This window comes from Pteropus medius, unplaced genomic scaffold (assembly GCF_902729225.1).
Source record: "Pteropus medius unplaced genomic scaffold, Ma_sr-lr_union100, whole genome shotgun sequence".
NCBI lineage: Eukaryota > Metazoa > Chordata > Mammalia > Chiroptera > Pteropodidae > Pteropus > Pteropus medius.
In genome coordinates, this window is record NW_024340696.1 from 12,361,232 (window position 1) to 12,375,531 (window position 14,300).

A 14,300-nucleotide genomic window follows, 5' to 3' on the forward strand; every position below is an offset into this window, starting at 1 on the left:
TTACTTGTAAGACTGTGCCTTTTTGTCTTACTTTATAAAGATAGGCAGTGTGGTCACCAGCCTTCAAGATGGCCCCCAATGATCCCTGCCTTGTGGTATTCACACTCACATTGTTCCAGGATTGTTCTGTGTGACCAATAGCAGATGACAGAAGTGATGGTATGTTGCTACTGAGATTAGTTATAAAAGACTGCAGCTCCTGGTTCTCTCTAGTTTGCCTACTCTCTTTCTCTTAAATCTCTTGCTCTGGGGAAGGCAAGCTGCCACGTTGCTTTCTTGGAGAGGTCCATGTGGTGAAGAACTGAAGCCACCAGCCAAAAGCCAGCAAGAAACTAAGGCCTGCAATAACCGACCTCATTACTGAGTTTAGAAGCAGATTCTCCAGCCCTGGTAGAGCCTTGAGATGACAGTAGCCTTGACCAACATCTTGACTACAACTTCCTGCAAGACTCTGAGCCAGAACCACCTAGCTAAGCCACTGGATTTCTGGCCTTCAAAAACGATATGATTATAAATGTTTGCTGTTTTAAGCTACTAAGTTTTGAGGTAAGTTTTTTACATAGCAATAATAACGAATACACGGAGACAATAAAGCTGAGGGACTTCAGAATTCAACCTAAACTCGAATCCCAACTCTACACATTATTAACCATACCTCAAACAAATTCTTGAACTTCTCCGATCCTGTTTGCACATCTGCAAAATTATGTAGATCGCACTTGCCACAGAGAGCAGGGCTGAGTGGTAGGTGTTGTCCCAGTGGGAGGATAACTCTCCTTGCCTTCGTGGGTAGGTATAATTTGAGGGGATCCCCTGGGCTCCAGTCTGCCAGGCGGGGCCTTGAGCCTGAACTATGTTATCCCATTTTGGTAGGGCTCACCCAGGTTGGCACTATGTGTTGCTTTTAAAGGTTTGCTTATGGTCAGGGGAGCTTCCAGCAATTCCTAAACCATAAGCATTTTCATGAAAAGGAACAGAACAGAATGTTAGAGTTCATTTCCATGATTTGGTCCTACTTAGGCTTAATCTGATTTCTTTTAGGCTTAATCTGATTTCTTTTCAATTTTGGGTATGTGAATCTGTGCTTTCTTTCTTTTATTGAATAAATTTGCTACTTGCCAGCCTCTTACACACTTACTGATTTATTTACTTCTTATAACAATCCTATGTGATACACACACGCACATAAACACACACAGAGTAATTTTCCCATTTTACATATGGAGAAACTGAGTCACAGAGGAGTTAAGTAACTTGCCCAAGGCCATACAGCTAAATAGTAGCAGAGCCCATATTCAAACTTGAACAGTCTGACTCCACAGTCTGTGCTGGTGACTACCAAGCTGTATACGCCTTCTTGTCTTCCCATAGCTGAGAACTCATGTTTCTTCTCTCTGGATATCTGACTACCTTCCCCAAGGGGGCAAGAACAATTTAAGGGTGTTCCTGGACAATCAACCCAGTGTATGGTGAGAGATAATATGATGAGTAGAAGGGATACTTTCTACTTTGGAAAAGGATCCAGGTTCAATTCCTGGCTCCTATGTACTCTGGCAAGTTACTTCATGCCTTTGAACCTCAGTTTCTCATCTGTAAAATGGGAGCGATAATAATTAAAATATCTTTTGACCATTAGGAGGACCTCGAGGAAGACTTATACCCAAAAGGAGGAAAGATTACTACCTGGCAACTCCATTCTAGCCACTGGCAGCAGCACTAAAGCTCAGAGCTTTTCCGTGCTATGGGAAAGGGTTTGCACAAGGGAGACCAACCATCTCAGTCTGACAAGGAATGAGGGATTTCCTGGGACGTGAGACTTTCAGCCCTGACACTGGGACAGCCCCAGGCAAACCAGGTCAGTAGGTCACACTTATTTGAACCCTGAGCCTTTGAGGAAAGGCATCTTTGTCTTCTCCAGTGGGGTTGTCTTCTCTAGTAGGGTTGACATGAACAGAGGGACATGGATGCAGAAATTTTTAATAGAAAGAGATTAAGGGCAGCAATCTTAGTGTTGGGGGTCTTTTTTGGTAATAGGTTTACTGAGATGTAATTCACATATGCAATTTACTCACTTAAAATGTACAATGCAGTAGATTTTAGTACATTCACAGAGTTGTGTAACCATCACCACAGTCCATTTTAGAACATATTTACCACCCCGAAAGAAACACTATACCCTTTAGCTATCACCCCGCACATTCCTCTCCCTCACACCCCAGCCCTAGGCAACCACTAATCTTTCTGTCTCTATAGATTTGTCTAATCTGGACATTTCATATAAATGGAATAATGTGATATGTGGTCTTTTTTATTGGTTTATCTCACTTAGGCTAATTTTTTCGAGGTCCATCCATGTTGGAGCATGTATCAGTACTTTATTTCTTTTGATTTCTAAATAATTTCCATGTATGGACAGACCGTATTTTGTTTATCTATTCATCTGTTGATGGATATTTGGGTTGTTCGCACCCTCTGGCTGTCATGACTAATGCTGTTGTGAAAACTCTAGAGGAAGTTTTTGTATGGATTTAAGCTTTCATTTCTCTTAGAGTGTATACCCAGGAGTGAAATTGTCAGGTCATGTGATAATTCTGTGTTTAACTTTTTGAGCAAGTGCCAGACTGTTTCCCAAAGTGGTTGCACCATTTTACATTCCCATTAGCAGTGTATGAGGATTCTAATTTCTTCACATCCTCACCAAGACTTGTTATTATGTCTTTTTGATTACAGCCATCTTTGTGGATGTGAAGTGGTGTCTCATTATGAGCAATCTTGTTTTGGGGTTGCATTTGCATAGCAAGCCCATTTCGTCACTTAGACTGCTTAGGTTCATTTGAAGTGACTGGTGAAGATTATGGGCCTTAAGTCTCCGATCTGCCCATTAGTCCCACCATTAAGGCCTGGCTGCCTTTATCAGAGGAACACCTGTAGGAGGTAGATTAGGCCATGGGGCCTGTGGTCCTTTAGGGAGAGCCTCCCTCATTTCCCTGACTTCCTTTTTCCTCACCCCATTTCATGGACTGAGATGAGGGTGATGTCGGGGGAAAAAGGGCTGCTCTGTCTCTGTGGTCTTATGCTACCTGCTCTAACAAGGAGTGGCTTTGAAGTAACCCGATCAGCTCACCAGTAGACATGGACTACAAATTGGGAGCAGAAGAACTGACAATGACAGTCACTCACTGGCTTATAAATGTCATCTGTGTCCAGGTCAGGCCTCACGAGCAGTGTGATTTGGGGCTAACTCTGTACTAACAATGTCTTAGTTAGCATGGTGTTTAATAATGAAAAGATCTGACATAAAAATTCAAATGTCTGGCTTTTCTTGAAAAATTAACAGGCCTAGTCATGCTGTTTTCATCTTTCCACCTCGTGGCAGTTGGCTAGAACTAGCCTGGGCTCTTCATGTCCCCACTGTCCCCACTACTCTCTATTGTGTCACAGTCGACCTTCTCCATACATTTGTCACCTGCCTTATCCCTGAGAGTATTTGTTAGTGCCAACTTCCCTCAGACCTGATGGGGTAAACTTAGACCATAGTGGGCAGCAAGGCTGAATTTGAGTATTTGGAATCCTGGGTTTTCAGCTGTCTCCATGCCATCTCCTCATGAGTCTAACTTAGTGAGTTGTACGGGTGATGTGGGCATCTAGTTTGTCATTCATGCTTCTTGAGCGATTTTTATGGGCCAAGCACTGTTCTAAGTGTTTTGCATGCATTAACTCATTTATCCTCAAAAATAATCCTAGTTTATAGGTGGGGCAACTAATGGTCAGAGAAAAGCTTGCTCACAGTCCAGAGGTACTTAGTGGCAAAGCCAGGATTTGACAGTAGGAGCAAATGAGGTTATTTTGTGAGCTTGCTCATGATTTAGTGTCTGGTCCATTATGGGGTTTCAATGAATGGTACTACATAATGGTTCATCTGGCTTTACCAACTGCTGCTGACACGCTGTGTGGCTGCACCTTGGTCCCAGCCAGTTGCCCCTTCATTAAAGCCAAGAGTTGGAGCAAATGATATACATGTTTGGGGAGATGATATCTGTGATTCTTTTCAGCTCCGACTCACAGTGAGTCTCTGAAGGCTGGCTAAAGAGGAGGAGAGGGAGAGGATGCTCCTGAGGAAGTATCCCTTGCCCCCATTACAGAACAGCATGGGCTGGCAGTCCAAAGTTCCTCTCCCAGCTCTGACTGACCTGATGGCTGTGATTAGTGAATCCCAGAGCACATCAGACCCAGAAGGGCACTGTGGCCTCGTTTCTCATCCTCCCCAGGAGTGACACAGAAGCAGCTGATGACACACAGTATTGTCCTCACACACACAGAGCTCCATTCTTTACCCCATACACAGAGGGGAGGCTTAACAATGGCCTTGAATGACACTTTCCTTTCCTTTCTCCCAATGTTACACTTGTTTTTCTTCAGTTCTGGAATTGGCTAAACGATTATTTCTCGTGGGTGGGTATCGGCTTTTCATCTCTTCCTCCTCCTCCTCCTCCTCCTCCTCTTTCTCCTCCTCCTTCATTAGTCCTCAGGCCCCAGATCAGTGGGAACTGTGTAGAGAGCCAGGCCCAGAGAGAGCTGGGCTTATTGAAATGTCACCTTCTTGGGAGGCTGGAAGGCAGAGGAACCTCACTTCTCCTTGCAAGGTGGTACTTGCCCTGGAGGAAGGAGCTAAACCAGGTAACACAGGAGAGAGGCTGAGAGCCGCTGGCGGGAGCAGGGGCTGGAGGTAATGGCTGGGGGTCCAGCCTAAAGAGGATGGCTTTCTGGGTTCAAGATGTTCTTTTTGCTTGAGAGCCACTGCCCTCTGGTAAACAAATAAATAAGCAAAAACAACTGAGGTCACTCTGCCTGTCTGACCCCTAGTGATTCAATGCCTCTGATTTCTTTTGGTAACCAGAAACTTCAGGACCTGGATGATTGTTCCTTTAAAAGCTGCCATTATTAAGCTCTTACTATATGTATTGTATCTGTATGCATATTACTATATGTATGTTAGTGTACTGATAGCAAATTTAACAAACCTTTATATAATGTGCATCCCATTCTTGCTTGATTCAAACTCAGGCATTCTGGTTCTAGAATCCATGATTTTTATCACCACGTTTCTTGTATAATGTTCTTTACAATAAATCAAGGCTATCCTATCACAAGTTTTACTTGGAGAGGGTGTGATATATAACAACTATGTGATTTGAGTTCTCTGCCCTCTACCAGGCAGTATTCTAAGTGTTCGCACCTATTTCCTCATTTATCTCACATAGTAACCCTATTAGGTGGGTATTTTATTAGCTCCATTTCGTAGATGAGGAAATTGGAGTCGAGAAAAGTTAAGTAATTCACTCAGGGTCACACAGCTGTCAAGTAGCAGAGCCAGGATTTGAACTCAGTTCTCTCTGGAGTATTTTGTGAATCTAAAGCCTGCCCAGCCCTGTGGCTGATTTGAGTTGGTCTCCTCTGGGTCGTGAGGGATGGAGAGTGGTCTTCTGTCCCTGGCTTGGTAGAACATCTGTACTTGAGTTGTCAGCTTGAGGAATGCAGCCGCCCTTAAATGGTTTGTCTGTTGTCTTTTTGCCTTGCTCAAAGAAGATGGAATTGCTCAGTGGGGATAGGGAAGGAATTTGGAATGGTAATAATTGCTCAGTGAATGCCACCTCTCATCTGGTCAGAGGCTGGGCTAAGTTGTCACAGGTGTAGGAGGATGCCTGTTAAATAAATAGGACTCACAGGGTGTTTTCAGGAAGCCAACTTTATTTTTGCCCATTGCAGCCCCTAATTTTTGTTCTGTGGAACTCTACTCTTTCCTTTCCCAGGTATGAAAATTAGGGCCAGTCCATGACTCTTCTGGCTGCCTTGTTCTTTCCAACACTGTCTCAGTGCAGTAATTGATATGTCCAGGTCTGTGGAATAACCCAGACCTTCAAACTTCGTTCCAGGTGGAAACTCACCTTCCTCCTCCAGCTATGGCTTGGAGCTGGGTAAGGGGTCTGTGGTCAGTCGTGCACTTCTCCCCTTATGCTTTCACCTGGATCACTGAAGATTCTGACTCCTGGCTGGGAGAGGTGGGAGGAGAGGAAGAAGAGGAACAGGGAAGTTCTTACTTGGTTAATACTTTGGTAAGCTGGCATCCCACTGCCTAGGCCTGCTGGGTATATAAACCTGATTCTTTAGTTATTGGCATGATTGTGCAGATTATTCAAGGAACACCTTCCTTCCTCAGCTTTGGGGATTTCTGAACTTCCAGTCCCTTGAAGGTGGCTGCTTAAGACTCTTCCTTAGTCCCCACACATCTGAACGGTGCTGCATTGGTTTGCTAGGGCTGCCAGTACAAATATAACCAACAAGATGCCTTCGACAATAAAAATTTATTTTCTCATGGTTCTGAAAGCTAGAAGTTCAAGGTCAAGATGTAGGCAGGGTTAATTTCTTATGAAACCTTGCCTTGGTTTACAGATGGCCACCTTCCTTCTGTGTCCGCACATGGTCTTTCCTCTGTGTGTGCATGGCTGGTGTCTTTTCGTGGATCCAAATCTCTTCTTCTTATAAGGACGCTAGTCAGATTGGATTAGGGCTCACCCTAATGGCCTTATTTTAACATATCACCTCTTTGAAGCCCTGTCTCCAAATACAGTCACATTCTTGGTGCTAGGTGTTAGGGCTTCAAGATATGAAATTTTTTGGTGGGGGTGAAACAAGGCAGCTATAACAGGTCCTGTTGGCTTCTTTCCGTGGAAAAGTTTCCACTCTTTTTGGTGACCTTCTTAAAAGGATCTGAACAACCCACAAGGTTGCCTATTGCACACCTCTGACTCGTGGAAAATTCTCAGCTCCCGGTACCCTGGTAAATCCCAAGGCATCACTCCCCCTCACTCTGGTTGGTCACTGCATGCTGTGGGTTTCTCAGGCATGATTCAGACATCAGCCCTCAGTGACAGCCAAGCTCCAGGGACACAGTGCCTTGGAAACTACTCTTTGGGAGTAAGGAGTGGGCATTTGGAACTCGGAGAGCACCTACTGTTCACTTTGAAACTCCTTCTCTCCTCCCATTGTCTTCTTCATTCTACCTTCCCTTGGATGGTAAGAGAGAAACCATTTTCATTAACAAGTCCTGCACGACGGTGTCACTGCTCTCTTTGGAATGTGTCATCTAACGTCTTGTGGCTTCGGCGCAACCTGAGACTCAAAAAGTTTTTCCCTCCTGCTATGCCTACAACACCTCACTTAATTTTCGTGAAGAACCCCACGAGAGAATTAACATCCACGTACAGCTGAAGGAGAAGAATCCGGGGCTTAGAAGGGTTGAGGAACTCACTCAGGATAGATCGTTCGAGCAACAGGGAGAACAGGAGTGGAGACTTGGGCTCTAACTCACTTCACTTTCACTTCTCTAGGCCTTCACCCCCGGGGTTCTCAGAGCTGTTGCCTTGCCAGGGTGACAAGAACTTAGCAGCCTTCTCAGGTACAGTGTAAGGTGAGCTCCACGTACCCACGAGATGTCAACTTGAAACCCCTAACCCCCCTCCCCACCCTCCAGTACAACCTAATCAGAGGAATAATGATGTAGAAGTGGAATATGGTTTGTTTTTTGGAGACGTACATAAAAGCATTATTGTATTTTGAGAATCCTCTTTGAGGCAAAAGGGACCATATCATCTCACCTTCTGTTTCCTGGGAGGTACTTTACCTAAAACTGACTTCAAAATATAAAGATAATTATTTCCAAGAAAATTTTTTTTGTTTAGAATTTTAATTATTTTCTTTAAATATAAAAAGTTTAGGCCTTACGGCATAGGGAATGTAGTCAGTAGTATTGTAATGGCTTTGGGAAGAGCCAGATGGGTGATGGAGAAATTGGGGGGGATCATTTCATAAACTATATAAATGTCTAACCAATGTACTATATATATACTGGAAACTAACAATAAAAAAAATTTAGGCCTGCCGTTGCTCATTCTAGCACAATCTCTTGGGAAAGGAAGGACAAATGGGTCTGGCAGCCATTTGGAGGTAGTGTGCTAAGGCTGTGTCCAGGGTCCACCTGGTGGCAGCACTGGGCTGGTCTGGGCTAGGGTGGCATCAGGCACCCAGGGAAAGGACTGAGATTGGCTGGGGCTACAGCCGACTCGGACCAGCGGGGAAGGAGAGGATAATATTTCTGTTCATCCACTCAGCAAGCATTTAATGAACACCTGCCATGCCCAAGGCCTTTCTGGGCACTCTACCAATAAGGAGGAGTGGGAAAAGTGACATCTGAGCCTCTCTCTAGGTTCTCAAAGGCAGGCGAGGTGCTGGAAGGAGGTGTTCCAGGGGGAGGGACTGGAAGCAGGGAAAAGCATAATGTTCTTGGAGATCTGTAGGTGGTTTTGCATGGCCAGAGACCAAGGAGCTAGAGAAGCAGGAGTCAGGACAGGGAGCAGGAAGGAGGCGCGAAGCTGCCAGGTCAGTACTTGAGGCTGGCCTGGGAGGACATGGCAGCGCTTTAAGAAGAGAAGCCAACCAAGTGGGTTTGCATTTTAGAGAGCAAGCTGTGAGGCAGGACTGGGGCACATTGGAGCATTGTAGGTGTCAAGACTGAGGGAGCTGGAGGAGGGAGAATGAAGGGCCAGTGGAGGCTCTGGCCTCAAGAATGGGAAAGGGAGGGGTTGGGCCAGTGAGAGTGTGGCAACCGTGTGTGGGCAACCGAGGTAGGAGTCCAGAATGGTCCATTGGTTTCTGACTTGAGGCACTGAAGACATGCTGTGCCATCACCAAGGGGTGCGTGTGTGTGTGTGTGTGTGTGTGTGTGTGCGCGCGCACACACAGGGGGACAGCTGAGCTGGGATTGGAAAAGGCTGGAAACCCCTCTTAGCAGGAAGAATTGGGGTACAAGGGTTCTTTCTCCCAACAAATATGTTCTAAGGGCCTGCCAGGAGCTGAGTGCTGGGGAGAGGGAAGCAAAGAGGACACATTTTGTTCCTCTCGGAGCTGACAGCCTAATGGAGGAAAACAGACCAGTAAGGGTGCAATTCCAAGGTCATGTAGCAGAAGGACTCTAAAGGGAATTGGGCAAGGGCTGGGGAAGTTTGGATATGGCCCAAGTATTTAGTGATATTAGAGATGATATGTTTTTTTAAGATGTGATTATGGTATTGTATTTTAGGTGGGAGGATATCCCTGAGCTTTTTTTCTTGTTTTGGAGATGCAAGTTGAAATGTTTAAGGGTGAACATCATGATGTCTGTAATATACTTAGAAACAAAATAAATAAAGACAAAGAGAATGAGAGAGAGGGAGGGAGAGAGCAAATATAAATGTTACCAATTGTTGGGAATCTAATTATTGTACTATTGTAGTATTCTTTGGGCTTTTGGCTTTTCCGTGTAAAATCTTTTATAATAAAAAAATAAAAAATGTGAAATAACAAGGGCACTGGTGGGAGGTAAAGGTACAGTGGGAACACAAAGGAGGGCCCCTAAGTGGCATTTGATGAGTGAGACATGCTTCCCAAAGAAAACGTCGCGTAAGTCCTGAGGGACGTGTGGTTGATGGGATGGGTTGGAAAGAACTTCGGGGAGAATGTTCCAGGCAGAGGGGACAGCGTGTGTGAAGTCCTACTGGCCTGTTTTGCTAGAAGAACAAAAAATTTAACGTGAGTGTAGAATGTGAAGCAGGGAGTGACCAAGAGGGGAGAAAGGAATGGTGAGCTGGTCCAGCTAAATTGTGAGGTGGGTGGAGGAGTTCGCACTTTGTCCTGTCACTAGTGAAAGCAGCGAGTTTACATTTCAGAAAGATGTAGCTAATGAGTATTAAGCTGGTAGGGTCTGACAGCCAGTGCTCTAAGTACTTTGCTTATGTTAATTCACTGAATCCTCACTGTGCCTTTTCTAGGTACTTAGAAATTAGCATATCTATTACAGAGATGAGGAAAACTAAGCCACAGGAGAGTTAAGTAGTAACCTGAGAAGAGTTAAGTAGTAACCTACTCAATGCTGAAAATCTGGAAGAGCTTGGAGGAGCCAGGATTGGAACCCAGGCTTCCTGGCTCCAGAGTCCATGTTCTTAACCACTGGGACACACCACAGCTCTCAAGTCCAGTTTGCTCTCTGTGGAGAAGGACTTGGAGGAAAGCAAATCTCAAGGCAGGAAGGCTGGGAAGCAGTTGCACAAGTCCAGCCAAGCGGCGATAGTGACTTGAACTAAAATAGTAGCAGTGGAGATGGAGAAAATGGACAGGATACAGTTATTTAGGACTGAAATCAACGGGACTTGGTGGTTGAACAGTTGTGCGCAGGAGGAGTCAAAGATGATGCCCAGGCCATACCCGCCTGAGAACCTGCCCCATCTTGGCATGAGAAACTGGACATAGTCCAAGAACGCGAAGACGTCCTCTCCCCAGACATGGACAGTGGAAGATCCCTAACACCGCCTTCATCCGCGACATACAACTTGTACATCCAGCTCATGTTCCTCTTGTCCTGATCTCTACTAACCATCATTTTTGGGGCAACTTGCTATTTTTATGGTTCAAATTTGTCACCTGCAACTGTTGTAATCTGTAGGTCATGCCTGTACTCTAAGTTTGCTGGCACAGTGAAGCCACAGCCCTGGTCCGTGTTCTAATTGTCTCCCATGCCACCTGGCCATTAGTCTTGAATGACGTGATGTGAACGCCTGTGCTGTTCCACCAGAAGCCCTTGATCCTTGGGCCTCGTTAGAGGGCTTGATGGGGATGACAAATTAAACAAATATTAAAAATGATAGAAAAATATTTGGCCATGTCCTTCTAATGCTTATTGATTTTTAAAGATCTCCTTGGGCATGAAAACAAGATACACGCCTGGTATCTTGACATTGGATTCATGTTAACTGGAAGAGGGCCTTAGCAATCAGGGAGGGGGTTCCCTGCAGAAGAGGCCTGTCTCCCCATAAGGTCACCAACCCCAGAGATGGAGCTTGGCTGTGCTCACTGGACACGAGGGCTGCTGCAGCCCAGGAAAGTCCTCTCAAGCCACCAAGGCCACTGATCAGTGACAACCAATTCTCTGGAACCTCTTTAGTTTCTTGCTAAAAGCCCCAAGAATTCCTCTGTGTGTGTGTGTGTGTGTGTGTGGTGGGGGCATGAGTGCTAAAGGTGGTGAAATGATAGAACTCCTACATGAATTTATGCACAGAGGACATAGCTCTCTAGAGTAAAACCTGAGCTCTTCTGTATACACTCCTGCCTTCCATTCCACTCTTCAAAGGAATCATTCATTTAGCAGCAAATGTTTACTTAGCTGCTACTCTGTGCTACATCCTGTTCTAGGTGTTGGTGACACAGAAGTGCAGAAAATGAAAAAAAATCCCTGCTCTCCTGGAACTTACTTTCTAGGGAACATTGTAAAGATTTTGGTGTGAAATTTTCCAATCCATATCTAGTCTATATCCATATCCATATCCATATCTACATCTACAGGTTCATGTTGTAAACATCATTCTGTGACTTCCTGTTTTGACTAACAGTGTGTCTTGGAGCTCACTCTATGTCAGCATAAATGGACCTTCCTCATTCTTGGATAGCTGTATAACGTCCCTGTTGGGATAAACTCCTGCAGATAGACATACAGGTTGTTCTGTTCTTTTTTTCCCCCCACAAGCAGTGCTGCAGCAAATTTTGTCTGCATATACTATTGTATACACAAGAGTCTGTACACTTACTAAGTAACCACGGGTCAGTTAATTAGCCTTTCTGTGCCTCAATTTCTTCATGTATAAAATGAAGATGAGAACAGTATCTCCCTCTAGTCATCAAGGAAATGCAAACTAAGCACAATGAGATGCCACTTCATATCCAGTAGGATGGCTGTAATCAAAAGGGCAGAAAAATAACATGTATTAGTTGGCAAGGATGTGAAGAAATTGGAACCCTGTACATGACTGGTGGAAATGTAAAAGGGTGGGATCACTTTGAAAAAAAGTTTGGCAGCTCCTCGAAAGGTTAAACATAGAATTACGGTGTGACCAATTCTACTCCGATGTCTTTGATGTATAAACCTGTCATAAATAAAAACATATCTATACAAAACTTGCACACAAATATTCACAGCAGCATCATTCATAATAGCCCAAACTAGAAAAACCGAAATGTCCATAAATCGATGAACAGGTCAACAAAATGTGAAATAGTTATACCATGGAACATTATTCAGCTTTAAAAATACATGAAGCACTGATAATATGCTACAACATGAATGAACGTAGAAAACATTATGCTAACTGAAAGAAGTTAGTCACAAAAGACCATATATTGTATGATTTCATTTATATGAAATGTCCGAATGAATGAGCATATCCACAGAGATGGAAAGTAGATCGGTAGTTTCCAAGGGTCTGAGGGGTTGAGGTAATGGGGAATGACTGCTAATGGGTACGGGGTTTCTCTTTGGGGTGATGAAAATGTTCTAAACTTGATTGCGGTGATGGTCACACAACTCTGTGAATATACTAAAAACCATTGACTTGTACACTTTAAATAGGTGAATTGTGTAGTATGTGAATTGTATCTCAGTAGAGCTGTTTTAAAAAATTTAATAATACCTCCCTCACAGGTCATGGGCTTCACTGAGATGACATGGAAATGTGTAGAACAGCACCTGGCACTCTGTAAGTTCTATCTATGAATCTTCTACTCTCATTATTTCTGGAGAATGGATTCCTAGAAGCAGAATTTTTGAGCCAAAGGGTTGGTGCATTTTTTTAATTTTAATTTTTTAATTTTCAAAGACTTTACAAAGTCGCCCTCCAAAAAAGTCTTCACCAGTTTATCCTCAGATGTAGTATACAAGGACATCTTTTTTCCTCTTTCCTTCTTTATAAAGAAGCCACCACCAAAAAGAATTAGGAAGAACACATACCAGTGTCCACAGTGGTTCCTTTGGGGATTGGGATCATGTATGAATTTTTTTTTTTTTTGCTTTTTTCTATATTGTTTGTCTGTGTTTTTAAAATATTTTTTAAAACAGAACATGTGATAATTATATATTTCATAGGAAAAAGTGAAAGTATTCCCCATCTACTCTTCTCCATGGGGCTTTTACCCTTCTCCAGCTTCACTGGTTAAGATAGGAGACCTCATAAGTCCACCCTAAAAAGACACAAGTCCTTCCCATCATGGAAGTTTTATTGCAGCATTCTAGAAAAAACAGCCAGAGGGCGACAACTGTAAAAAAAAAGAAAAATAGAGAAGCACAGAATTGCCTTTATTAGCTCAGACCTACATTTTCATGATAGAGCGTACCAAAAAGCCCTATAATAAAAATCATACCTGTGAGTCATTTGCATCCATACCAGGCACCAGATACTGTAAGTTTTCAAGTGCTTCATAGGCATTGTCACTTAATCTTCACAGCAATTCTATGACACAGGTACTGGTGCAAAAATGGAGTTAGACACACTGCTGGGAAGTGACTAAGGTAGATTATGATGACTTTAGCTGTGAGTCAAAGGTCATGAACCAGGATATTTTATTACCTCATTTGCAAGTAAGGACATAGTTAGGGCGAGTGCCAGGGGAGGTTGATTCCGCTGTTCAACGATATCCTCAGGACATCTATTATTTTTTCTACTTCTCTGCTCTGCCATCTTTCTGTTGTTTTCATCTTCAGGAAGAAATAGGACTCCAGCAGTGACATCTAAACATAGCAAGGGTCAGAGAAAGAAGAGAGAATCGGTTTCTTTCTAGAGCTTTCTCCTCAGAGTGAAGAAACTTTTTCCTGAAACCCTTCCCGCCCCTTCCAGCAAACTTTCCCCATGGGCACACTCATTATCTCATTGGCCCATAGGTCACGGACCTCTTCCCAAATCAAACACTGGCAAAAGGAATGGAATCACCTCTAAGCCAGTCAGCCTATCCCTGGGTTTGTGTTGGAGGTCGGTCTGTGTTCCCTGAGGAGCGGCATTCCCGGAGAAAAATTAAGATTCTCTTTGGAAGGGAGAAGGGGAAATGGGTGTTCAGGAGTTGGGTGGAGGAATTCATAGCATTCAGCACAAGGACAGAATCAAACATACATTGTCAAACTCAGGAGTCTCTGTTCCCAGTTGCTGCACTGTTCTGCATCTTGGCTTAGACTTCCTTCCATTGCTGGGAACTCATTCTTTAGGATGGAGCTTACACGTCACCCACATCTGTCTCTTCTTTCTTTCTGCAGGTCCCATCCTCTATGAGGGAGGGCTTGAAACCTTGATTGACAGTAGATCATTAGGAGTGAAGAAGTTGACATTTTAAATGTCCCCATCTCAACTAGATCATTTTCATCTTGGTGATCTCTAGTCTGAGAGATGACCACT

At 43.9% G+C, this 14,300-nt stretch overlaps 1 long non-coding RNA gene across 1 annotated transcript; it reads left to right on the top strand.

The window, feature by feature from the left end:
* On the top strand, positions 1–12,758 carry LOC120606059 (uncharacterized). The gene is made up of 3 exons (XR_005653821.1): positions 1–546; positions 1,637–1,855; positions 12,563–12,758. It is a non-coding gene; the product is annotated as an uncharacterized LOC120606059 (long non-coding RNA).
* The last annotated feature ends 1,542 nt before the right edge of the window (positions 12,759–14,300 follow it).